Source organism: Aquarana catesbeiana, linkage group LG05, assembly GCF_042186555.1.
Source record: "Aquarana catesbeiana isolate 2022-GZ linkage group LG05, ASM4218655v1, whole genome shotgun sequence".
NCBI classification, from domain to species: domain Eukaryota; kingdom Metazoa; phylum Chordata; class Amphibia; order Anura; family Ranidae; genus Aquarana; species Aquarana catesbeiana.
This window is the reverse complement of record NC_133328.1, coordinates 21,670,689-21,696,171: the sequence shown is the minus strand read 5'-3', so window position 1 is coordinate 21,696,171 and position 25,483 is coordinate 21,670,689. Positions and strand designations below refer to the sequence as shown.

General features: G+C 45.7%; 1 protein-coding gene across 1 annotated transcript in view; it reads left to right on the top strand.

The window, feature by feature from the left end:
- Positions 1 to 25,483, top strand: part of TSPAN13 (tetraspanin 13) — an 80,655-nt gene that overhangs the window by 21,238 nt on the left and 33,934 nt on the right. The window lies entirely within an intron of this gene.

The following is a 25,483-nucleotide window of genomic DNA, read 5'->3' as shown; positions in this document are numbered from 1 at the left end:
TGAATGGCCTTGTGTCTTATTAAATTCCCTTTCACGGAAAAGTTTTTTTATCCCTATTGTGGGGTCACCAGTACGGTATTTGTACATTTAAATTATATCCCCTCTGAAGCATCTCTTCTCCAGAGAGAATAAGTTCAGTGCTTGCAGTCTTTCCCCATCCCTTTATTATCTTTGTTGCCCTTCTTTGTACTCGCTCCATTTCCAGTACATCCTTCCTGAGGACTGGTGCCCAGAACTGGACAGCATACTCCAGGTGCGACCGGACCAGAGTCTTGTAGAGCGGGAGAATTATCGTTTTATTTCTGGAGTTAATCCCCTTTTTAATGCCAATATTCTGTTTGCTTTGTTAGCAGCACCTTGGCATTGCATGCCATTGCTGAGCCGATCATCTACTAGGACCCCCAGGTCCTTTTCCATCTTAGATTCCCCCAGAGTGTCTTCCCCTAATATGCATTCATATTTTTGGCACCCAAATGCCTTATTTTACATTTTTCTACATTAACCACTTCCTGCCCGCCCTATAGCGGATTGACGTCCGGGAAGTGGTTCTGTTATCCTGACTGGACGTCATATGACGTCCAGCAGGATAACATGCCGCAGCGCGCCCCCGGGGGCGCGCATCGCGGCGATCGGTGGATCGGTGTGTCAGTCTGACACACCGCTACACTGATCTTGGTAAAAAGCCTCCGGCGGAGGCTCTTTACCACATGATCAGCCGTGTCCAATCACGGCTGATCACGCTGTCAATAGGAAGAGCCGTTGATCGGCTCTTCCTCACTCGCGTCTGACAGACGCGATTAGAGGAGAGCCGATCGGCGGCTCTCCTGGCAGGGGGGGTCTGCGCTGATTGTTTATCAGCGCAGCCCCCCCGCAGATCACCACACTGGACACTGGACCACCAGGGATCGCCACTAAGACCACCAGGGAAGGGGCAACATGTGGATGGCCAGGTATGTACCCCATGGCCATCCACATGTGCCCAGTGTGCCAAATCTGTGCCAATCAGTGCCCACAAATGGGCACTGATTGGCACCATTATGTTGCAGTGATGCCCAGCAATGCCACCCTTAGGGGCATCACTGCAAACAAGCAGTACCATCAGTGCCACCCATCAGTGTCCATTCATGCCACCTGTCAGTGCCCATCCATGCCCATCTGTGCCAACTATCAGTGCCACCCATAAGTAACCATCAATGCCACCTATGAGTGCCCATCAGTGCCGCATACCAGTGCCACCTATCAGTGCCCATCAGTGCCCGTCAGTGCCACCTCATCAGTGCCACCTCATCGGTGCCCGTCAGTGCCACCTCATCGGTGCCCGTCAGTGCCGCCGTATCAGTGCCCGTCAGTGCAGCCATATCAGTGCCCGTCAGTGCAGCCATATCAGTGCCCGTCATTGAAGAAGAAAACGTACTTATTTACAAAAAAGTTTTAACAGAAACAAAGAAAAACTTGTTTTTTTTCCAAATTTTCGGTCTTTTTTTATTTGTTGCGCAAAAAATAAAAACCGCAGAGGTGATCAAATACCACCAAAAGAAAGCTCTATTTGTGGGAACAAAATGATAAAAAAATTTGTTTGGGTACAGTGTAGCATGACCGCGCAATTGTCATTCAAATTGCGACAGCGCTGAAAGCTGAAAATTGGTCTGGGCGGGAAGGTGTCTAAGTGCCTGGTATTGAAGTGGTTAAACCTCATTTGCCATGTAGTTGCCCACCCCATGAATTTTTGTTTAGATCTTCTTGCAAGGTTTCCACATCCTGCGGAGAAGTTATTGCCCTGCTTAGCTTTGTATCGTCTACAAATACAGAGATTGAACTATTTACCCATCCTCCAGGTCATTTATGATTAAATTAAACAGGATTGGTCCCAGCACAGAACCCTGGGGGAGCCCACTTTCCACCCCGGACCATTCTGAGTACTCCCCATTTATAACCACCCTCTCAACTCACCCCTGTAGCCAGTTTTCAATCCATGTACTCACCCTATGGTCCATGCCGACAGACCTCAATTTGTACAGTAAACGTTTATCGGGAACTGTATCAAATGCTTTTGCAAAATCCAGATACACCACGTCTACGGGCCTTCCTTTATCTAGATGGCAACTCACCTCCTCATAGAAGGTTAGTAGATTTGGTTTGGCAAGAACGATTCTTCATGAATCCATGCTGATTACTGCTGATACCGTTCTCATTACTAAAATTATGTATATAGTCCCTTATCTCCTCCAAGTGCTTGCATACTATTGATGTTAGGCTAACTGGTCTGTAATTCCCAGGGATGTATTTTGGCCCTTTTTTAAAAATTGGTGCTAAATTGGCTTTTCTCCAATCAGCTGATACCATACCAGTCAGTAGACTGTTTGTAAAAATTTAGGAACAATGGTCTGGCAATTACTTGACTGAGTTCCCCAAGGACTCTTGGATGTAAGACATCTGGTCCCGGTGACTTACTAATGTTAAGTTTTTCAGTTTTTCTAATTCTATCCTCTGTTATCCATGAGGGTGCTTCCTGTGACCAGCTATAAAAATTAACATTGCAATCTTGGATACTGAATCCCCCCCCCGTTTCCCTTGTGAAGACTGAGGAGAAGAATCTATTCCAAACCTTTGCCATCTCTCCATCTTTTGGGACCAGATTCCCTTCAACATCCTTTATGGGGCCAATATGTTCTGGCCTCCCTTTCTTACCATTTATATACTTACATATTTACTTATATGATATGCTTACTAGATGTCATACTTACCTGCTCTGTGTAATGGTTTTGCACAGAGCTGCCCCAATCGTCCTCTTCTCAGGTCCCCTGCCAGCGCCCTGGGCCCTTCCCCCTTGCTGAGTGCCCCCATAGCAAGCTTTTTGCTGTGGCGGCACTTGTGCATGCTCTCTCCTGAGCCAGCTTATGGCCACAGAGAGCACAGCTCAGCCTCGCCCCCTGCTGCCTCACTGGCTGTGATTGACCGCAGCGGGAGCCAATGGCTCCTGCTGCTGCATTTCTGCCAATGAGGTTGAAGCGACCCGGGAGAACCACTGCTCTCATGCACATGACTGGATCAGTATCAGGCTTTTTTCAGATGCCCAGACCACTACACCAGCTGGCATGGTCAACAGTAGATCACCAATGAGGGAGGGGGAGCGGGCGTGTGGGGAGGGTGTAGTGACGGTTCAATGTTACATTTTTTTGTCAATAGGTGAACAAGCCCTTTAACTGTAAACCTAATAAAATGATCTGTGATAAATGATTGCAACAAATGTAATTTTGTAACTTAAAGGAGACGTATGGCCAAAGTTCTTTTGGCCATACTTCTCCTGTGGGTCACAGTTCTGCACTCCTGTGACCCAGATTCAGCCATCAGCAGGCTAAAGTCCACCATCAGCTGATGTCACAGAGCTGGTCCAGGCTCTGCAGGAATCCTGACAATAATGTCGGGATCCACCCAGACGCCAAAGTAGCAGCTGGCTCAGCCTCCCAGTGCATTGAGCTCCTGCCCCCTCCACAGTCTGGCACTTCTGTGAACGCTGGAGGGGCTGTGCTCCGAGTGGACCTCAACTGAGCGATCAGCGGTCTTTGCTGAGTTCTCTGTGTAGAACCAGCAGTGGACAGCTGCAGCCATTTATGTAGGTGTGTGTTTTTTTTTTTTTGTTTTTTTGTTTTTTTTATTCCTGCATTTCTCTTTTTAACTGCCTTCTCATTTCAATCTGCAGATTAGATTACAATTTTTTTTAACCCCTTCATGCTGACCGTACGCAAATATGCGGCCTCGGCTTGAAGGGGTTGTCCTGTGGTGATGCCTGCAGCTGCACGCATCGCCCTGGTACCGTTTTTTAGAGCCGGCGTTTGGCTTTCTTGGGATAACAACTGATGTCTGCCACCTCCCCGCCGCCTTTCATGGCTCGGCCGGGCTCTGCCGTCCCACTGGAAGGGCCGAGCGACCAGCCGGCACGTCCGCCGGCTGGCCAGAGACCCGAATGAACCTGGAATCTGCTCCTATCAGGTCTCTAATCTAGTAACCCGGAAGCGATGTTGTGACATCACTTTCGGTTTACAGAAGACTTAAAGGTGCCAAATTTTTAAAAAACGTTGGTGTTCAAAACTGCTAAACTTGGTGTTTTAAGTGCAAAGGAGGGATTTGGACACCCCAGATCCCTCCATAAAGAGTACCTTTGACTCCCTATTACTGTGACCCGGGATGTTTACAGTTTTCTAAACCCACCCAGCCAGTTTGTACCTCTGAACCGCAGTTTAGTTATCCTCCACTTCCAGGGGCTGTCCCCAATTTTGGATATTTGTCCTTGTTTTTCAAAATTTAAAAAAATCCCTTTGAACCAGTGGACACTGGATGTATTTCAAGTTCCCCAAAAAATCTTCATCAAAGCACACAGGGCTTATTTAGTATGTCTTGTTCTTCTGCCCTGCTCTGTTGCGGTGGATTTGCACAGGTCAGCCTGAATCCTCCTCTTCTCGGGTCCCTCTTATGTGATCCTGGCCCCTCCCTCCGGCTGAGTGCCCCAACAGCAAGCAGCTTGCTATGGGGGCAGCCGAGCTGCAGCTCAGTGTGTCCATTCGGACACGGAGCTGCGGTTCGGCCCCACTTCCTCTATCTCCTGATTGGCTAACTGACTTTGACTGCAGCGGGAGCCAATGGGGCTGCTGCTGTGTCTCAGCCAATCAGGAGGGAGAGTCCCGGACGTCCAAGACACTCGTGGATATCACTGGACAGAGATGGGGGTTCAGGTAAGTATTAGGGTGAAGCTGCACATACATAGAATGCATTGCTAAAAAACCTTCTGACTTTACAACCCCCTTTTTTAGACAGTGTTTTTATAAACATTGTTTTGACATGAGAGATACAAAGTAACATTGTCTATAAACATCCTTTTAAATGTGGAGGAGAGGGGATACAAAATAACATTGTTACATTTGTATCTACTATGTTTCAGTCATCCACATATCAAAGAGATGCGCTTCCATCTGCATATGTCATTTAAAGAGGAGTTCTGCCTGGGGGGAAAAAAAAAATTAAAGTGGTGTTCCACCCAAAAAAAAAAAAAAAAAAAACTACATGAATGTGCCTAAAGTAAAATAAAAAAAAAAAAATTTGGAAATGTTTTTTTTTTTTTTACTCACCTCTAAATGCCTGTTGCTAGGTGGTCCCTCGTAGTCTGCCTCTTCCTTTGCCTGGGCTGGTGACATCACTTCCCCTCGGCACAGGAAGGGCTCAGCTCTGCTCCCTCCTTCTTGTCAATCATCTGGGACCCATTACAGGTCCCAGATGACTGAGCGGCCAGTGCCGGCGCCGCCGAACGGAGGGGGAGACGAGCGGGGCTTCTATCCCCCGCATCGCTGGACCCTGGGACAGGTAAGTGTCCAATTAAAAGTCAGCAGCTGCAGTATTTGTAGCTGCTGACTTTTAATTTTTAATTTTTTTAAAATGGGAACTCCTCTTTAAGTCAGCAGCAACAAATACTGCAGCTACTGACTTTTTAATATATGCCCACTTACCTGTCCAGGGAGCCCACGATGTCAGCGCCCCAGTCGATTTTCAGATCGGCTGTCGGGTGCTGCGGCCACCATTCGGTGTAAGGGAAACCAGCAGTGAACCTATCACGGGTACTCACCGAGGCCGAGATGCTGGGAGTGGCTTCCCTTGCGGCTAAGCGCACCACACCCCTGGTAGTGGTACAGAGGGTGTAGGGCACAGAGAGGCACGGGTCGCCTGCAGGCAGGAAGCTACTTGAGAGGAGGACTTCAGTCATGCAGAGATGAGAGCAACGGTGGCTCTGACCCAGAGCTGGAGAAGAAGACCCGGCCGGGGTTCTAACCCGCAAACACAATGGGAGCTGGGATAAGTGCAGGAGATCAGGCACTGAGAACCCAGTAGTGGAGAGTCTATGATGCAGACCGATAACTTAATACTGGAGACTGGTAGATGAGGAAGTCCTTGAAGCAGGCCGAGGGTCAAACACAGCAGATGGTAAGTAGAGGAATCCTGAAGGCAAGCCAGAGGTAGGGGATAGGAGATGTCAGCAGAGAAGTCCGTTTAAACAAGCCGGGGTCATACACGAGAAGGCAGGAGAATCCGGAGACAGGCAGAGGGTCAAACACTGGAAGCAGATCGTGGGAAAGTCCTTTAAACAAGCCGAGGTCAAAATGCTGGAGAGAGACAAGGTAGGTCAGGCAAATCCGGGTCAAACAGGTAAACACAAGAAGCAGGAATCAGGAACGGAACACTGGAAGCTGAAAGACAAACCAGCAATTAAACAGGGCACAAGTCAGTCCTTATATAGGCCAGAAAGGGGGCGTGACGCTGATGAGCGAACGTTCGTACGCCATTACGCCGTTACGCCGTGTAGTGAACCCGTGTGTGCCGCTACTTTGCTAACGCGCATGCGCCGAAGCGCGGCTCCGCCGCGCAAACGCACAGGAACCTTCCGATGTTGACAGGCTCTTTTCTGACAGTGCCCCCCCCCAAAGGGCAACCTCCGGGTGCCCAATCTGGCCAGTACTCCCGGATATTTCTTGTGGAATGTTTGTATTAACCGTGGGGCGTGTATATTGGAGGAGGGTTCCCAAGAATTATCTTCTGGGGGGTACCCCTTCCACTTGACCAGGTACTGGATATGACCCCCCCTCCTTCTACAGTCCATTATAGCCTCAACCTCGAATTCATCTTCGCCTTCAATATTAATTGGAGGAGGTGGCAACTTCTCCCTTCCTGGAAAAGAACTGGGAGTTACTGGTTTCAAAAGGGAAGTATGGAAGACAGGATGAATTCTGTAAGAGCTGGGTAAAGAGAGTTCAAAGGCCACGGGGTTCACTACTCTCTTTATCTTGAAGGGACCAATAAACCTTGGGCCTAATTTGCGTGAAGGACAAGAAAGTTTGAGGTTTGTTGCAGATAGCCAGACTTCATCCCCAATCTTAAAAATTGGGTTGCTCCTCCTCCCCCTGTCATAGTATTTCTTGTAGCTGTCCTGAGCCTTCTTCATAGTTTCCTGAATTATTTGAAAATTGGCTTGAATGGAATTTATTCGGTCTTGCACCGCGGGAACTGATACTTCTGAAAAAGAATTAGGCAAAAAAGAGGGGTGAAATCCATAATTAGCCCAGAAAGGAGTTTGATTGGTTGCTGTATGTATGGAATTATTGTAGGCAAATTCTGCACAGGGGAGGAGTGAAACCCAGTTGTCTTGAGAGCACGAGCAGAAACAGCGCAGATATTGTTCCAGCGTTTGGTTCGTCCTCTCTGTTTGGCCATTACTTTGAGGATGATATGCTGAGGATAGGCATACCTTGATTTCCAGGGATTTACAAAGGTCTCTCCAAAATTTTGAGGTGAACTGGACTCCTCTGTCAGACACAATGCTAACGGGTACTCCATGTAGCCTAACCACTTCCTTGATGAATATATCCGCGGTATCTGAGGCAGAGGGTGTGCCCTTCATGGGTAAGAAGTGGGCCATTTTTGAAAGGCGGTCGACCACTACCAGAATGGTGGAGAATCCTTCAGCAGGTGGTAGGTCAACGATAAAGTCCATAGCCACTTCCTTCCAGGGTTGCTCTGGAATGGGTAATGGTCTTAATAGACCCCAGGCTTTTGCATTGGATCCCTTGCTGCGCTGGCAAATAATACAAGAGTTTACGTAGTTCTTACAGTCCTGACTCCACCCTGGCCACCAGAAGGAACGATGTATTAGTTCCGAGGTCTTTTGTACCCCGAAATGTCCTGCAAATTTGTTATCATGAAATGTCTTTAGTACCAAGGGTCTTACTTGCGCTGGAACAAATATTTTGTTTTGGGCCCATAGTAAACCATCCTGTTTCCTCAGTGTGGGTACTTCAGGGTTTAAGCATTGGCTGGAGGCCTGTTCAATAGCAGTTCTTAGATCTGGCTGGATTGAACAAAGAAAATTCTGTGAGGATAGAATAGTACCAGGTTCTGCTGTTTGAGAGGTTTCTGGGAACATTCGAGATAGGGCGTCCGCTTTCCCATTCTTGGAACCAGGCCGATAGGAAATGTGAAAGTTGAACCTGGAGAAGAACAAAGCCCAGCGGGCTTGCCGGGGTCTGAGGCGTTTTGCTGTTCTGAGGTACTCCAGGTTCTTGTGATCTGTGAAGATCATAATGGGGTGAGAAGCGCCCTCCAAAAGATATCTCCACTCCTCAAGAGCAAATTTGATGGCCAGTAGTTCACGCTCCCCCACGTCATAGTTCCTTTCCGGCGGGGACAGTTTCCGGGAGGCAAATGCCACAGGATGAAGAAGGGCCTTCTGGCCTCGTCTTTGGGATAGAATTGCTCCTAAAGCGGATTCTGAGGCGTCTACTTCCAACACATAGGGAAAAGCGGGGTCTGGATGCAGTAGTACCGGGGCAGAAGTAAATAGATTCTTCAGTTTATCAAATGCTTCCTGAGTTTCTGAGGACCACTGGAATCGACTTTGCTGGCGAGTCAGTTGGGTTATGGGAGAAATGATCGATGAAAATCCTTTTATGAACCTGCGATAAAAGTTGGCAAAGCCCACAAATCGTTGGACCCCCTTTTTGTCTGTAGGGGCTGGCCATTCTTGGATAGACTTCACTTTCTGAGGATCCATTGAGACCCCTTCAGTGGAGATAATGAACCCTAGGAATTGGACTACTGTTTTTTCAAATTCGCATTTCTCTCCCTTTAGGTAAAGTCCCTGCTTCCTGAGGATCGTGAGTACCTTCTTCATATGGACCTGGTGTTGCTCAATGGTTGTAGAGAAAATCAGAATATCGTCAAGGTAAACAATCACAAAGTCATCTAAGTATTCACGAAAAATATCATTTACTAGGTGTTGGAATGTAGCTGGGGCATTGCACAGACCGAATGGCATCACTAGATATTCAAAATGTCCGAACCTAGACCTAAAAGCCGTTTTCCACTCATCCCCTGGGCGTATCCGCACCAAGTTGTAGGCGCCCCTTAGGTCAAGTTTAGAGAAAACTCGTGCGGTTCGAAACCGTTGGAACAGTTCTGGGATGAGGGGAAGTGGATAACGGTTCTTGATGGTGATCTTGTTGATCTCCCTGTAGTCCACACAAGGCCTTAAAGTACCATCTTTTTTTTCAACGAAGAAAATCCCTGCTCCAGCCGGAGAAGAGGAAGGACGAATGAATCCCTTTTCAAGGTTTTCGTTGATGTAGGACCGCAGAGCCTCCAACTCCTTTTCTGATAGAGGGAATATACGACCAAAAGGAATCTCGGAACCAGGTAAGAGATCAATGGGACAGTCGTATGGTCGGTGAGGAGGCAAACTGTCAGCTCTCCTTTTGTCAAAAATGTCCATGAATTCATGGTAGGCTGCAGGGACGTGCTGAAGGTGATCAGGAACTGGCTGGACAGTTAGACAGGAAGCTGTGCAGACAGGACCAGAGGTGAAACAGTGCTGGGAGCAGTAAGCCGAAGAGAAGGAGATCTTCTTCTCACTCCAATTGATATGGGGGTTGTGAGCTTGCAGCCATGGAAGTCCCAGGATGATAGGCAACATGGGGGAGCAGATGATGTCAAAGCACAGAAATTCTTGATGTCCTGAATCTGTGATGGTGAGAATGGGTTTAGTTTCTTGGGTAACAGGCCCGGAACAGGGGGATGATCCATCGGCCAGGTGGATTTGGAGCCTTTGTCTTTTATTTTGCAGAGGGATGCGTAAACTTCGAGATAGGGATGTATCCAGGAAGCAGCTGCAGGCGCCAGAATCAATAATGGCTGGTAGCCGGATCTCCTCGCCTGCCACCTGTAGGGAGACAGGAAGGACAAGATGAGTTGTACTTGAACCATTGACTTGAAAGTTCATAGCTGTTTGTAATTGGGACTTACTGGGTCTTATAGGACAGTTGCGCAAAAAGTGGCCTGACCCTCCACAGTATAGGCAGAGATTGGCCTCCCGCCGGCGTTGTTTCTCATCAGGTGTAAGTGGAGCCCGGATCAGTCCCAGTTGCATTGGCTCGCTCTCCAAGGTAGAGGAGGAAGGGACTGCAGGAAGAGGATGACCTGTGGGGACCCTGGGTAGCATCCATGTAGGCCGAGGAGATTGAAGACGTTCAGAACGTCGTTCCCGTAGACGTCGGTCTAGTTTTATGGCTAGCTGGATCAACTCCTCCAGGGTGGAAGGAGAATCCACACGTGCCAATTCGTCTTTGAGAGTCTCTGAGAGTCCCTGGCGGTACTGGTATTTGAGAGCCGCCTCATTCCATCCAGTGTCCCCTGACCATTTCCGAAATTCGACCGTATAGTCCTCCACCGGTCTTTTTCCCTGGACTAAGGTATGTAAGATGGACTCGGCCGTGGCTATGCGTTGGGGATCATCATATAATCTTCCCATAGATTCAAAGAAGGTTTCCACGGAGTTTAGTAAGGGACTTTTCTGCTCCAGGAGGTTGTGAGCCCAAGCTTGGGGTTCTTCGGACAACAAGGAAATGATGAACCCTACTTTTACTGTCTCAGAGCTGAAAGTCTTAGGTTGGAGAGCCAGGTATAACAAGCAGGCGTTTTTAAATGCTCTAAACCTCTTCCGATTTCCGGAAAATCGTTCGGGTGTGGGCACCCTAGGTTCTGGGAGAGTCATAACAACTGCAGGAGCTGTGCTGGAGTGATCTTGTGAAGAGCTGACCCCACTGGGGGATGTGGAAGTTGCATCCCCGGGAGATAAGATTAGGTGCTGGAGACGACCTTCTAGTTGAAAATAGCCATCTTGTAGCCTCTGGACTGCTTGCGTAAGGGTCGCTACCTGCTGGCATAGAGCTTCGAGAGGGGAACCCACTCTGTCGGCCTCAGACATCTGGCTGGTTTGTACTATCACGGGTACTCACCGAGGCCGAGATGCTGGGAGTGGCTTCCCTTGCGGCTAAGCGCACCACACCCCTGGTAGTGGTACAGAGGGTGTAGGGCACAGAGAGGCACGGGTCGCCTGCAGGCAGGAAGCTACTTGAGAGGAGGACTTCAGTCATGCAGAGATGAGAGCAACGGTGGCTCTGACCCAGAGCTGGAGAAGAAGACCCGGCCGGGGTTCTAACCCGCAAACACAATGGGAGCTGGGATAAGTGCAGGAGATCAGGCACTGAGAACCCAGTAGTGGAGAGTCTATGATGCAGACCGATAACTTAATACTGGAGACTGGTAGATGAGGAAGTCCTTGAAGCAGGCCGAGGGTCAAACACAGCAGATGGTAAGTAGAGGAATCCTGAAGGCAAGCCAGAGGTAGGGGATAGGAGATGTCAGCAGAGAAGTCCGTTTAAACAAGCCGGGGTCATACACGAGAAGGCAGGAGAATCCGGAGACAGGCAGAGGGTCAAACACTGGAAGCAGATCGTGGGAAAGTCCTTTAAACAAGCCGAGGTCAAAATGCTGGAGAGAGACAAGGTAGGTCAGGCAAATCCGGGTCAAACAGGTAAACACAAGAAGCAGGAATCAGGAACGGAACACTGGAAGCTGAAAGACAAACCAGCAATTAAACAGGGCACAAGTCAGTCCTTATATAGGCCAGAAAGGGGGCGTGACGCTGATGAGCGAACGTTCGTACGCCATTACGCCGTGTAGTGAACCCGTGTGTGCCGCTACTTTGCTAACGCGCATGCGCCGAAGCGCGGCTCCGCCGCGCAAACGCACAGGAACCTTCCGATGTTGACAGGCTCTTTTCTGACAGAACCCCCCCGAAAGGTGCCAAACGTGGCACCAGAGCGGAGGAAGAAGAAAAGAAAAGATCCTCTTTTGGGTGGAACTCTGCTTTAAAGCAACCCGACTAGTTAAAAAAAATAAAAATAAATATTCCTATATATCCCCTTATTAATAAAGTGGAATTAAACCTAGAAAAAAAAATTGCTGCCCGCCCCTTTTGGTCTTCTCGATCTTAAGCCCTTCTCCCTGTCCTTGTTTGTGCACACCTGAGCTGTGCATGCGCTGCATGGCGTACATTTACGGCACGGCTTTGTGCAATGACGATGTGACTCCTGTGCACTTGCGCAGTTGTGATATAATTCTAGCCGGCTCAGCCAAGTGGCCAAAGAGTCAGAACCCAGAAAGGAGACCTGAAGAAGGTAGCGGTGCTCATGAAGCGCTGGAGTGGGTCACTCCCCAGGGTAGTCTGTCATAATGTGCTAGGAAAAAAGAGGCTTCCATCATACCAAATGAAGAGTATGGTAGTCCCATCCCTAGTGTAATGAACCAGAGAAAGATACCCCCCTTTTTTTTGGGACTTTAACAGACCACCAACTCTAAAGTTAAAAAATGTTTTTTAATGGTATGCAGTAAAAAAGACGTACAAACGTCTACAACATATATTAAAAAATGTACATTCCATACAAAAGCAGAACCGAAGATATACAAATGAATATAAATCGTATTATAAATGCTCTCCAAGGGGTGATGTACCCAGATATCCGACGCGTTTGCAGTATTCTGATACCTTCATCAGGGAGTTGAGAGCTGGGGATGTTTTACAAATGTATAGGTTCAGGTGGAATGACTCTGTGTTCAAGCAGCACTCAAGGCACCGGGGTCAAATAAAATATTTTATGGACGCCAGACCCAATCTGTATTGGGCAGATCCACTTAGGGCAGACGATCGTTGGAGCCTGTAATGAAGGCTGTACAACGGCGGATGAATATCCAACCATCCCCCTGTTGATGTGTCCTCGGGATGTCCGATGTGTGGATCCCCTCCGTGTATCTGTGGTCAAACATAATGTACTAGAACATTTTGGTTAAGAGCCTAAAAGAATCTTCTTAAAAAATAAAAGTTTTAATTCTGCTTTAACTCCTTCCCATTAATTATTTATTCTCTTTTATTTATCTCTGGTTGTCTAACTATTAAAATAATTACATTTAAAACATACCGGTTTGAATTTATTTTCTTTTTTACATTTACAGTCATTTTGTTTGTTTTATTTGTTTTGCAGTTGAAAAAAAAAGCCTTTTTATTTGTAGATTTCCAAGTAACTTTGTGCCAGAATCTTGAATTTAATATCATTCTCAAAAGGACAAATAATAGAATATAAAATGTGTACTGTTTATCTCCAGTAATATAAATACTTATATACAATGTACCGTATATTTTTTTTTAAACGTTCACTGATCTAATATATATAAAGTGCGTGTTTTTTAGTTTTGCTACATTTTTGTCTATACATTGCATACAAAAATTTTTTTGCAAGAAAATATCAGTAAATAATGGTGACCTTCTTTATAACCTGGAGGGTACCCTCCAGTAGATAATATAATTGGTTAATAGACCCCCTGGTGTGACTGATGCTATAGATAACATTGGAGAGCTCCGCACAGAACAGGATGTGCTCTTTCCTAGAGTTACATTTCAAGTGGAATCTCATGTGTCTTACACAGAGGATTGCTGTTCAGTAACTTGTTCTTCAGGTACGGCGATGGGGTTTGGTGGTGTGATCGCTGCTGATGGCTTTCTGTGATATAAAGGGGGGGGGGGGGGGGGACCCGGTCTTACCTGTCACATGATTCACTTATTTTTCCTGTTATGTAACTTATTTTGCATAAAAGTTTCTAAATTGTTGGTTGGTTCTGTAGAAGAGGAGGAAGCTGGGAAAGCAGACGCACATAGTGATTAATCACATTTTTACTGTTCCTTTTACTGAATAAGATTTCCCTTTCTTTCTTTCTTTCTTTCTTTCTTTCTTTCTTTCTTTCTTTCTTTCTTTCTTTCTTTCTTTCTTTCTTTCTTTCTTTCTTTCTTTCTTTCTTTCTTTCTTTCTTTCTTTCTTTCTTTCTTTCTTTCTTTCTTTCTTTCTTTCTTTCTTTCTTTCTTTTTTTTTTTTTTTTCTTGCATTTTTCGGCAGGGGCCCATTCACTTGAATGCCCTCCCATGGGGAAAAAAACCCCACCATAGAAGCTCCCACACCTGTAAGCTAAGAAGGGTTTTTTTTTTTTTTTCTTTTTTTTGGGGGGGGGGGGACCTTAAATGAAACGCATGGAAATATACATCTCCATCCCTAAATTTGTATACAAAAAAAGAAAAAGGTTGGAACTTTGAATGAGGCATGTACAGTATGACTAAAGAATGACTCAATTGTAAAAAAAAGTATATGTTTTTATTGTCTTAAACAGTAGATGATATAGCATAATACTGTCTATAAGGAACAAGATGCATCCGGATCCGCCCAATGCGTTTCGTGGATTAAACCACTTTCTCAGGGGCGGGTGCATCCATATCTGCAAAAGGATATAGGTAAACCAATATGGTCTAATGTACCCATATATTGAGAAAAATTGTACGTGGGGGAAGGGAAAAACCTATACTCACCTATACTCACCTATACAGTAACCTGTACTTGTATACTCCCATATCCACTAAGTCTGGAACCTGTGAAGCTGAAAACTGGGGGCTGCTTGAGAAGTGCATCCCAGGAACTGTGGTGACAGGGACCCGCAGACAAACTGTTAAGGTCCCCAAAAAAGAGATAGGAGGGGTATCCAAGTGGTCTGTGTGAGCTCCAATTCTTCTGGTGCTCCAATGAGCCATGGTCCAGATCCGAATAAGCAATGTGCATAAGAGGTGCTGCCAAACTTTTTTGGGTGTTGAGCTTTTGAACCATTTTTTACTGCGTTTTGGCGTGTTTTTTTTTTTTTTTAACAGGATAAAAACGCACGTAGGCTTGCTGCGTTTGGGTTGCCATTAAGGATTTGAACCATAAGCGCGATGTGCGTTTTGCAGCAGGTTTTCTATGTGTTCCCGGAATGCGCAGGCGTGAATGGGGCCTTGGGGAACGTTTACTGAAATGTTTACAGAGCTTGAAGTTCTGCAGACTCCGGGTCATGGCCCCGCCTCCTGCCTATCCTCCATCCTACCGCTGAACATTATTATGCTGGTAACACTCACTATTCCTATATTTGCCTTGAGTTTGTCTTCGTCTTGGTGTCCCAAATGGGTTCTCAAGAAAAAAGGTGGAGCCCTCTCACACTTTTTTTTTTTTTTTTTTTTTTCTTTTTTCTCTGTGTAGTTAATTAGTGACTAAATCGAAGCCCAAATATAATGCGCTGGTGCTGCATTTGAATCCTTTAGCCACTTCCAAGCTTTCTCTCTGCTTGGCCCAACCACCTTCTTGCTGAACTCTTCACTTGGCCATTGGGTTCTCCTTCTCCAGCAGATGATCTGTCAGGGTGGACTGATGGGACCAGATCTTTGCTACACGTCAGTAACTACGATTGTTAAGTGAGTGCATTATATTTGTGCTTTCGGTGCTATTCAGTTACTTATAAACTTCACTAAGAAGGTGGCGCCCTCTGCCTTTTTTTTTTTTTTGTGGACATTTACAGGGCTACCCAATTTCCTTTAGTTTAGAGGAGCAGCAGCCTAAAGTGTTCCCATTGGCCATAGTTGGACTTTTTAGGACTTTCTTTGTCATAAGAACTCACTCATTGCTGCACCATCCTTTTTCATATATTATCCCATGCATGATCTCCGGACTGCTTATTTAAGCTCCAGGGTGACACATTAACACTGTGTTGATATGTAAATAAACATTGTGTCCATGAGCCTGTGCTTTTGTTCACCCTATAGAAATGTTTAGGTCGGGCATTAATGTTACTTCATCAACTGTCAGGTGTACACACACCTCAATGGTGGCTGGAGGGGTGCAATAATAAAAACTATTCAGAAACTGGAATATCATTTGTTAGAGCAGTTGGTGGTCAACTTATTTGATATAGGGGGCCTCAAGTGTGGCCCCTGACATGACCAAAGAGCTGCACAAAGCATCCAATGAATGTGATGTACAGAAAGCTGTAAAACTGCATACATGCAGCAGGAGATGGTCCGTGATGGCAGAGTTTACCACCCGTGGTGGAGTGGATAGCAGTGGGGTGGGTAGAGGCAGTAAGTGAAGGTGAATTCTTAGATGTGATGGATGCATTCGTTTTTTCTTTTTTAGGCTTTTTTTTTTTTTTTTCTTTCACCTGGGGACCTGGCCAAGTCTGTTTAGAACACGCTGTCCTGAAGATGTAGCATTTAGAGGACAAGCAATTTACCACTGACAGGGGTACTTTGCAATGATCAGCTTTTATTTATTCATGTAAAACCTTTATCCTAAAAGAAAAAAAAATGGTTGCAGTAACTGCAATGTGAGCTGGAGTTTGGCTTTAATTTGTTAGTGTTTTGTAGGCTTTCTTCCTTTTTTTTTCACCTGGCGATTTTGCCATTACAGTGGTACCTTGGATTACGAGCATAATTTGTTCCAGAAGAATGCTTGTAATCCAAAGCACTTTGTATATCAAAGCGAGTTTCCCCATAGAAGTCAATGGAAACTTAGATCATTTGTTCCACAGTGACTTCTATGGTATGCAGTTACCGCATGTGGCCAGAGGTTGGGGGATACCAGAGACACTCGGAGCTGCTCGGAAACACATGGGAACCGAGTGTTTCCGAGTGGCGTGGAGTGCGTCTGAGCGGCTGCGAGTGTCACCGGCGCCCTCGCACCTCTGGCCAAATGCAGTACTGCACACCGCACAGGCTTGAATCCTGCTTGTTTAGCGAGACAATGCTCTCAAACAGAGTCAGGATTTTTTCAAAAACAGCTCGTATTGCGAAATGCTCGTTAACCACGTTACTCACAATCCGAGGTATTACTGTACTTCTCCCATCTCCCTTGGAGATGTTACAGGGATGAGACAAACCATTTAACACTGGCAGGGATGCTTAAAATCGGCTTTATTTATGTAAAACCTTTATCGCAAAAGGGGAAAAAAAAAAGCTGGAGTTCAGCTTCTATTTGTTAGTGTACAGTGGGCGGGGGGGGGGGGGTGTTGCGGCAAACAAACCACCCTTATGTAGCGGCCGCCACTGTTGGTGTACTGAAATATACTAGTATATCTAACCTTCCCCTTCCACCAGACTGAACTGACAATGCTGCTGTCCAAAGATGCCCCCTGTGCTCCTTCATCCAGAGTGGGGGCACTGTAATACATGAGGTGTTACTGGCCAGATCACCAGGTAAAAACAGAGGGAGGGGGACGGTGGAACTAAAAAAAAAAAAAAAAACGAATGCAGCCACCACATCTGGTAATCTGCAATATATTACATTTTTGGTTTGGGGTTTAATTCCGTTTCAAGGTTCGACATGTTTGGCATCCCTTTACTCGGCACAACCTCTTCTTCTTTTATATTCTACTGAAAGAATGTGTAATCTATAGTATTGTGTGCACTAAAATCGAACTTTGGAGTATTCTTTCATGAAAATAGGGGCTTGATAAATTGTTGGCATTAATAAAGTACAGCATATAAATTGCAAAAATTTGGGAAAAAAAGGACTCTGCCAGCAAAAAGGTTAAAATAGTGATCATCACAGTAGGCCCTTTGATGCAGCTTCTGCTCACACAGGTAGATTTATGATTACATTTTATGATTAAATGAATGGCAGAGATATTAAACCCTCTGTAATCAGATTGTTGGTAGTCAGTCTGACCTCTTTTTATACATGTTGGAGTTTAGCCTCCAGATCAGTGATATGAAGTCCATCCATGTCACCGGAGAACCCGTGCTTTGTTTATAGTTTAATAGAGAACCCCAGTTGGAATGATCTGCAGCTCCATTCCCTACAATCTAATTAATGAAATCTACAATCAGTTGTTTAATTAAACAATTTTATACAATTGATACTCAATTTGTATAATTAATTTTATAAAATAATCAATCCATTTATACTGCGGCTGGTTGGCTTGTCTGCGTGTATAGCCATAGCTGTATGTCGATCCCTTTAATGGCTATAGCAGGCATGAGCGGCCCACCATGGCCCCCGGCCACCCGCGATCACTCCACAGAGAGCCAGAACTGGGGGATTTGTCAATGTAAACAAACAGATCCCCGTTCTGACAGGGGAGTAGAGAGAGATCCTCTGTTTCTAGTAGGGATGGGCCGAACACTCAACTCACCCCTCTAACCCCCCAACCCCCCCCCCCCCCCCGGTTCGCACCAGTACATGCTAAAAATTGGTGTGAACATGCAAACCCTATTAAAGTCTATGGGACATAAACAGGAAAATTCAAAAGTGCTCATTTTAAAGGCTAATATGCAAGTTATTTCCATAAAAAGTGTTTGGGGACCCGGGTCCTGCCCCAGGGGACATGTATCAATGCAGAAAAGAGTTTTTAAAACTACCGTTTTTTTTTTTTTTTTTTTTCAGGAGCAGTGATTTTAATAATGCTTAAAGTGAAACAATAAAAATGAAATATTCCTTTTAAATATTGTGTCTGGGAGTCCCCTTAGTCTGCCTGTAAATTTGCGCATCTGTGTGATGTGTAGAACCATGCCGCAGCAAAATTACATTTGTAAAGGAAAAAATTTAATCCAAACTTGCTCGCGGCTGTAATGTATTGCCGGCTCCTGGCAAAATAGATAAAATCAAGGAAAAAAATGTTGCACGGTCCCCCCCCCCCCCCAGTCCATACCAGGCACATCGGGTCCACTCCAAAGTCCATACCAGACCCTTATCCGAGCATGCAGCCTGGAAGTCAGTATAGAGGGGGCGGGAAGAGCGAGCAGCCCTATGTGAATGGGTATCGAGTACATTGTACCCCTACCCATTCACCAAAAAAAGTGTCAAAAAGTAAAAACCACAATAGACAGTTTTTGACAACTCTTTTATTAAAAAAGAAAAAAAAGTGTCCTGCGGTGTACATCCATCGTCAATCACGCCGTCCGACGGACCAGAAAAAAAAGAAGTAAAAACCCTGAAAAAACTCCACCTCCATGGGAGGCCTCCTGGCGACTGCTGTCTTTTCTCTTTGACAGCTTTTATATAGGCAAGGGCGGGGCTACCCACTAACTTGACGGATGACCCCGCCCTGTCTTGTGTCACTTGACGTCAGAAGGGGGCGGGGTCACTCGGGGAGCTTCCAGATTCTGATGAGCCCCCACCCGCATGCCCCGACAGCCAGTGGCCAGGGTTGTCGGGAAGAAGCTCTTTTCCCCAACAACCTGAGGACAAGTACCCTCCAAAGCACCCTCCCCATGTTGAGGGCAAGCTGCCTGGTACGGTTCAGGAGGGGGGAGGCCGCTCACTCGTCGTCACCCCCCCCCCCCATTTACTTCCATTTTTGCTCAGATAAGGGTCTGGTATGGATGTTGAAGGGGGAACCCAAGCTAATTTAAAAAAAAAAAAAGTCGTGGCGTTCCCCTTAAAATCCATGCCAGACCCAAAAGGCCTTGTATGGATTTTGGGGGGACCCCATGCTGTTTTTTTTTTTTTTTTTTTCTTAATTCTGTCATAGGGTTCCCCTTAACCACTTCAATACTAACTAACTAACCTGCCTAATCTAGCTCAAGTTCTCTCAATCTCCTCCACGTATCACGCTATATACAGCCTCTGTGTAAGCTGCCTTGTATAGTGTGGGGTGTGACACAGCCCCCTGAGCCATGATTGGCCAAAGGCACCCTACCTTTGGCCAATCATGGCTCTCACAGCAGATTGCGCTGTGATTGGCCAAAGCATGCAGGTCAGGTGCATATATATATATATATTTTCTGAAAGCCGAGACCCAGGTGAATAAAATGGTGGTAGTGACAATTTTTTTTTTTTTTTTTTTATGGCACATGATATTTGTGCCCCAGTTTTATAAAGTGCAAATCCCCCCCCCCCCCCCCAAAAAAAAAAAAAAAAAAGACGAAAGTTATTTTTAGGGCACACAAATGCAATAAATTATACATTTTTCTTTGGAAAATCTCAAAGATGAGATTTTATTGAATAAAGAGTTACCCAACATCTCAAGCCTTAAGATTGCGCACCACCATGAAATTGCGACAATTTGCGACTATTTTACATAGGTGACACTTTAAAAGCTCCTACAAGTCATCAGTTTAGAGTTAAAGCGGTGTTTCACAAAAAAAAAAAGCCAAACAAATACGTCCACAGCTACAAATACTGTAGCTGCTGACTTTTAATGTAAGGACACTTACCTGTCCAGGGATCCAGCACCCTCAGACGATTTTCGGGTCAGCTCTCAGGTGCTGCCGCCGCCATTCGTTATTAGGGCCGGTTCACACCACAGAAACGCACTCCAGATCTGTTCCGGATGCGTTTCTGCATGTGCGTTTTTGATGCGTTTACAAATGCATTCCAGGTGCATTTTTTTATTTATTTATTTTTTCGTGTGTGTGTGTGTGTTTTTTTTTTTTTTTTTTTTTTCACTATACTAGAGTTTTAGTGCCTTTTTGATGCATTTTACTGTGTTCCAGTACAGGAAAAATGCAGCATGTTCTAACTTTTTTTTTTCCTGGAACTGACTGCACTGGTGTGAACTATGGCATTGGAAACCATATAACCTACTTTCCATGTGTTTTTGATGCCGAAAAAAAAAAAAAATGCACTGGACTGCATGTGGTATGAACTGGCCCTAAGGGAAACTGGCAGTGAAGCCTTTCGGGTTCAGGGCCAGTTCACACCACATGCAGTCCAGTGCGTTTTTTTTTTTTTTTTTTTTCTGCATCAAAAACACATGGCAAGTAGGTTATGTTTTTCAATGGTAATTTTCAACGGTCATTTTTCATAGTTCACACCATTGCTTGCAGTTCCAGTACGTTCCAGGAAAAAAAAAAAGTAGAACATGCTCCTTTTTTCCTGCACTGGATTGTACTGGAACGCTGTAAAAAGCTTAAAAAATGCACTGGAACACATATGTTCTTAAGGTTAAGAAAAAAAAAGAGGGGGGGGGGGGGGGATGCACTGGACTGCATCAAAAATGCATCAAAAACAGCTACAGTACTTGTTTCCCCCTCCCCTGAAGGGTGCCAAATGTGGCACCAGAAGGGAAGGGAACGGATAAGCGGAGCTGCCACACTTTTTCGGTGAGCTTTAAGTGTGAATATTGGGTCTAGAATTGCTGCTCTCACTCTGTTGTGTTCCCACACTGGGGATTTATTGGGTTTAAAAAAAAAAGTCAAGCAAGGGCCATCGCTATAAACAAGGCTACATCTGCCCCAGGGCATCATTGTGCACAGTTTTCACAAGTGCCCAACCACATCACCACTCATAATTGCCCAAATCCTCCACCCCATTTCCTTCCTCTATAATGGTGTTGGACCAACTAACGGTCTCGTTAAGGGTCGTGTTTTTGGGGGGCTATGAATAAATATCTGCATAGATTTTATCTCTAAAAATGTAAATGTGTTCATGTGCTTTTGTTAGACCCCCCCCCCCACCAAAAATGAGGGGTTGTAGCTGTCCCGCATTTCCAAGGACAGATATTTCTTACAGAAATCTATTCTTGGAAGACGCCTTGGCCCGAGTCTTGTGCACCCGATTAATGTTCAAGTATAAAATGAAGATCTGTTCAAAGGGCAGCACAGCCTCCAGTGGTGTGGCCGGGGTGTGATTATCGCTGATGTATGAGCTGGCTATGTGCGGAATGTGTCAGCAGAAAGTGTGGCGATGGAGCGAAGTCTGATATGAAGGGTCACAGACTTGTTATAAAGTGAACCTGTCACCTGATGTAAATTACGCTGCAATAAGAGCATCGCTTTTCAAATTCCTGCTGCTTTTGCAACAGGAGTTTTCAGCGGTGGAAAAGCATTCTGTTTGGCTTTAGTACCTGTATCGGCTTCTCTATAGGAGACGAGTCCTTAAAGCACAACTCTGGGCTTAGGGCCCCTCTTTTCCGGCATGTATGTTGTGTTTTTGTTTTGTTTTAGTTTGTTTGTTTGTTTTTGTTTTTTGTGTTTTGTTTTAGTTTGGTTTTGTTTTGATTTTTTTGTGTTTTTTTTTTTTTGTGTATTTTTTTTTTTTGTTTTTGTTTGTTTTTTCATATACTCCCCTTTTTTGCATTTTTTCAGGCTGGTCATGTGATGCACACAGGCCCTCTTCCTCCTCTGTTCTGGATGATGCAACGAGAGGTGCTGACATGACGTCGGTGCCTCTCTCTGCATCATTATACTGTGAATGAAGGGTGGAGCTGTGTTAATACCCCCTTTGTGGGCGGGCCCACGAACTGCACTCACAGTATGCCCTCCGTCTTCTTGAATGAATGATGCTGGCAGTCTTTGAAGACCTCTTGTGGCAGTGAACAGCGCCAGATTGAAGATAAGTGTTGCGTTTTTTGTTTTTTTTTGTTTTTTTTTTTTTTTTTATGCGGCCAAGGGTCCTTGTAAGAAGAAAGGAGAGAGAAGAAGAAGAAAAAAACAGGAATTTGGGCTTTAAAGCCACACTTCGCATCCAGGCCATTTCTGACACTTTGCTCCTACATGTCAAAAATCATCATTTCTTTGCTATAAAATTACATAGAACCCCCAAACATTATATATGTTTTTTTAGCAGAGACCCTAGAGAATACAATGGTGGTCATTGCAACTTTTATCTTGCACGGTATTTGTGCAGCAATTTTTCAAACGCGTTTTTTTTTTTTTTTTTTTTTTAAAAAACAGTTTCATGCTTTAAAAAAAAAAACAAAACAGCAAAGTTAGCCAAATTTTTTTGCATTGTGTGAAAGATGAAGTTACGCTGAGTAAATAGATACCTAACATGTCACGCTTCAAAATTGCACACACTCGTGGAATGGCGCCAAACTTTGGTACTTAAAAATCTCCATAGGCGACGCTTTAAAATTTTTTACTGGTTACATGTTTTGAGTTACAGAGGAGGTATAGGGCCAAAATTATTGCTCTCGCTCTAATGTTCGCGGCGATACCTCACATGTGTGGTTTGAACACCGTTTTCATATGTGGGCGGGACTTACGTATGCGTTCGCTTCTGCGTGCGAGCTCACGGGGACAGGGGCGCTTTAAAAATTTTTTTTTTTTTATTGTTAATTTTACTTAAATTTTTTTATTTTGACACTTTTTAAAAAAAAAATTTTTTTGATCACTTTTATTCCTATTACAAGGAATGTAAACATCCCTTGTAATAGGAATATGACATGACAGGTCAATAAGACCCCACATCTCACCACTAGGCTGGGAAGCCTAAAATTTAAAAGAAAAAAAAAAAAGATCACCGCTTCCCAGCCGAAGCGGCGCCGTTTTTTTGAATGCAGAGGCCGGGCGTGACGTCATAACATCGCGCCCGGCCTCCGAACGATCATAAGAGACTCCGGCGACCATCTGGTCCGCCGGAAATCTCTATGATCTACATCCGGCGCCGGCGGATCCACTATCAGACTCACCGATCGCTGAGGTGAGTCGGTAGAAGCACCGGAGGGCGGCGGGAGGGGGGGGACGTCCCCTCTCGCCGCCCGTAAGAATGATCAAGCGGCGGAACAGCCGCTATGATCGTTCTTATGGTGTACGGAATCGCCGGCTGAAAATGCTGGTATCTGAATGATGTCTGTAGCCTCAGGCATCATTCAGATATAACCCCCGAAAGTCGATGGCCTCCGGATGTCAAGAGGTTAAAAAAAAAATTACTAGTAGAAATTGGAATGAGTTTATCCGCTTGCCGACTGTATCACTTATATACGGCAGAAAGGTGGCTCTACTGTGCTGGATCACGTACCCAGTACTCACTTTCAGGTTGGAGGGGGCACGCAGGCACATCGCCAGCGACCCGCTGTGATTACTCACTGTGGGAGCCGCGGACCCAATGTCCGCCACCGCCAACCGATTGTTCGGTACACAGACAGAATGGCAGTCTGTAAACCGGGCAGATAGCTGTTCTGTCAGTAGGGAAGGCATGGATCCTGTGTTCCGGCAAAGCAGAGACATGGATCTATACCTTCCCATAGTAAAAGCATCTTGCACACAGTGAGAGAACACTGGCTAGGCGCACATTCAACCTTTTGATCGCCCCCCTGATGTTAACCCCCCTCCCTGCCAGTGTCATTAGTATATTGACAGTGCATATTTTTAGCACTGACCCCCCCAGAAGTGTATGCACTAGCCGCCACTGGATAGGACGTGGTGAGACAAATCGCCGCCATCCTAGCCTGGAGTTTTGGTTTGGATGCTCTGAAAAATTAAAACTGAACTTCGGGATAAGCAAACGCTGTCTAAATCCATTCATCATGTGTATTCTTCCTTGAGTCTTGGTGTGCTTTGTGTAAATCTTCCACATCTGTGCAGTAATCCAGTGTGAGACTTCCCCTAGCGGGAGCTATCTGTAATAAAGACCTCTCACTGCTGCGCTCTCTCCTTGTGCAGGGTGACTGGTTTTGTCTCCGCCCCCCTCCTGTAGTTTTCTGCAGGTGTTCCGTCAGATATGGCGACCCATCAGACTTGGTAACGGAAGTGATGTTCAGTCGCCGCCATCTTGCTACACCCCGCACTCCTCCATAGTAACGATACACCGAGAAGGGGGCAAGCGGCCTGTTGTGGGTGGAGCCTGTTGGGACCCTCCCACAGTTCTGCTCTGTGTACGGGCTAGGTACAGTATAGCGAGGATGTCACTGCTACTTTCATAAGGTAATAACTGGGTATGCACTGGCTGTTGGTGCACACAAAGTGGATTTATATATTTTGTGGCTATTAAGTAATATATTTTACGTTTTTGTGCCTGGAGTTCAGCTTTGAAGAAGTATATTCACAATGCTTGTATCCTATAGCATTCAGCTTTTCCTTTCATTATGCTAAAGGTTACTAAAGGTAACACATTAAAAGGAAGCTGTAGTCTTTGTAATTATTTATCAATTTTTTTTATGTATACACGTAAGCGTGCTCTTTATATATAAACAGCCTTATAAGGTGTGGTCCTAAATTATTTCTTACCTTTAGGTTGTAAATACTTGAAGCCTTATTGATTCTCTTACCTTAGCAGCGATTGAAAGCAATAGTCTCTTAGCAGTAATGATTAGTTGTCAGAGACCATGTGATTATTATTTTTTTTTTCTGTCTGGGCTCAGAGCTGTAGACGGGGGAGGGCTGGCAGCCTTAGGCCTGGGGGCAAAGTCCTGTCAAGTGGCCCATTGAACCACCAAATCATCTCACCATCCATGCCCACCTGGTTTTTCAATGCAGCCTCACCAGTGCCCATCAGTGCAGCATGATCTTTGGGGCAGGTTACATGGGGTGTATGGGGGGGGGGGATGGGGGTCAGCTGGGGGTGTCATGGTCTCACCTCAGCGATCTCAGCTCAGCAAGTCCTTGCACGCCACGCCCTCCTGGGGGGGGTGATGGTCCTGGGGTCAAGTTGCAGCAAATGCCCAGCCCCACAGCCCGAGCCAGTCACAGGCGTCCTGACTCCCTGGCATGCCCTGCCTCTGCCTGCTTCCAAGACTTCGATCTCCGGGAGTTGTAGTTTCCTCTGCGCAACTCTGTTTTCCCTCCCTCCGGGAGCTGAAACATGGACTACAACTCCCAGGATGCAACAGCTAGTTGGCGGCCGGCTGCTGCGGCCGTGCCCCTGGCCCGACTTCCTAGACCTGAAAAAAAAAAAAAAAGGGTACAGGGCAGCGGCCGCCAGACATTTTGAACATAAGATGGGCGGCATGAGGAGCAATTGCCACCCTGCCCAGCTCACCCCTGGCTGTAGCTAAAACTTCAGTTTGTCATTCATGCCATAAGAGATGGTAGATTATCTTTCATTTA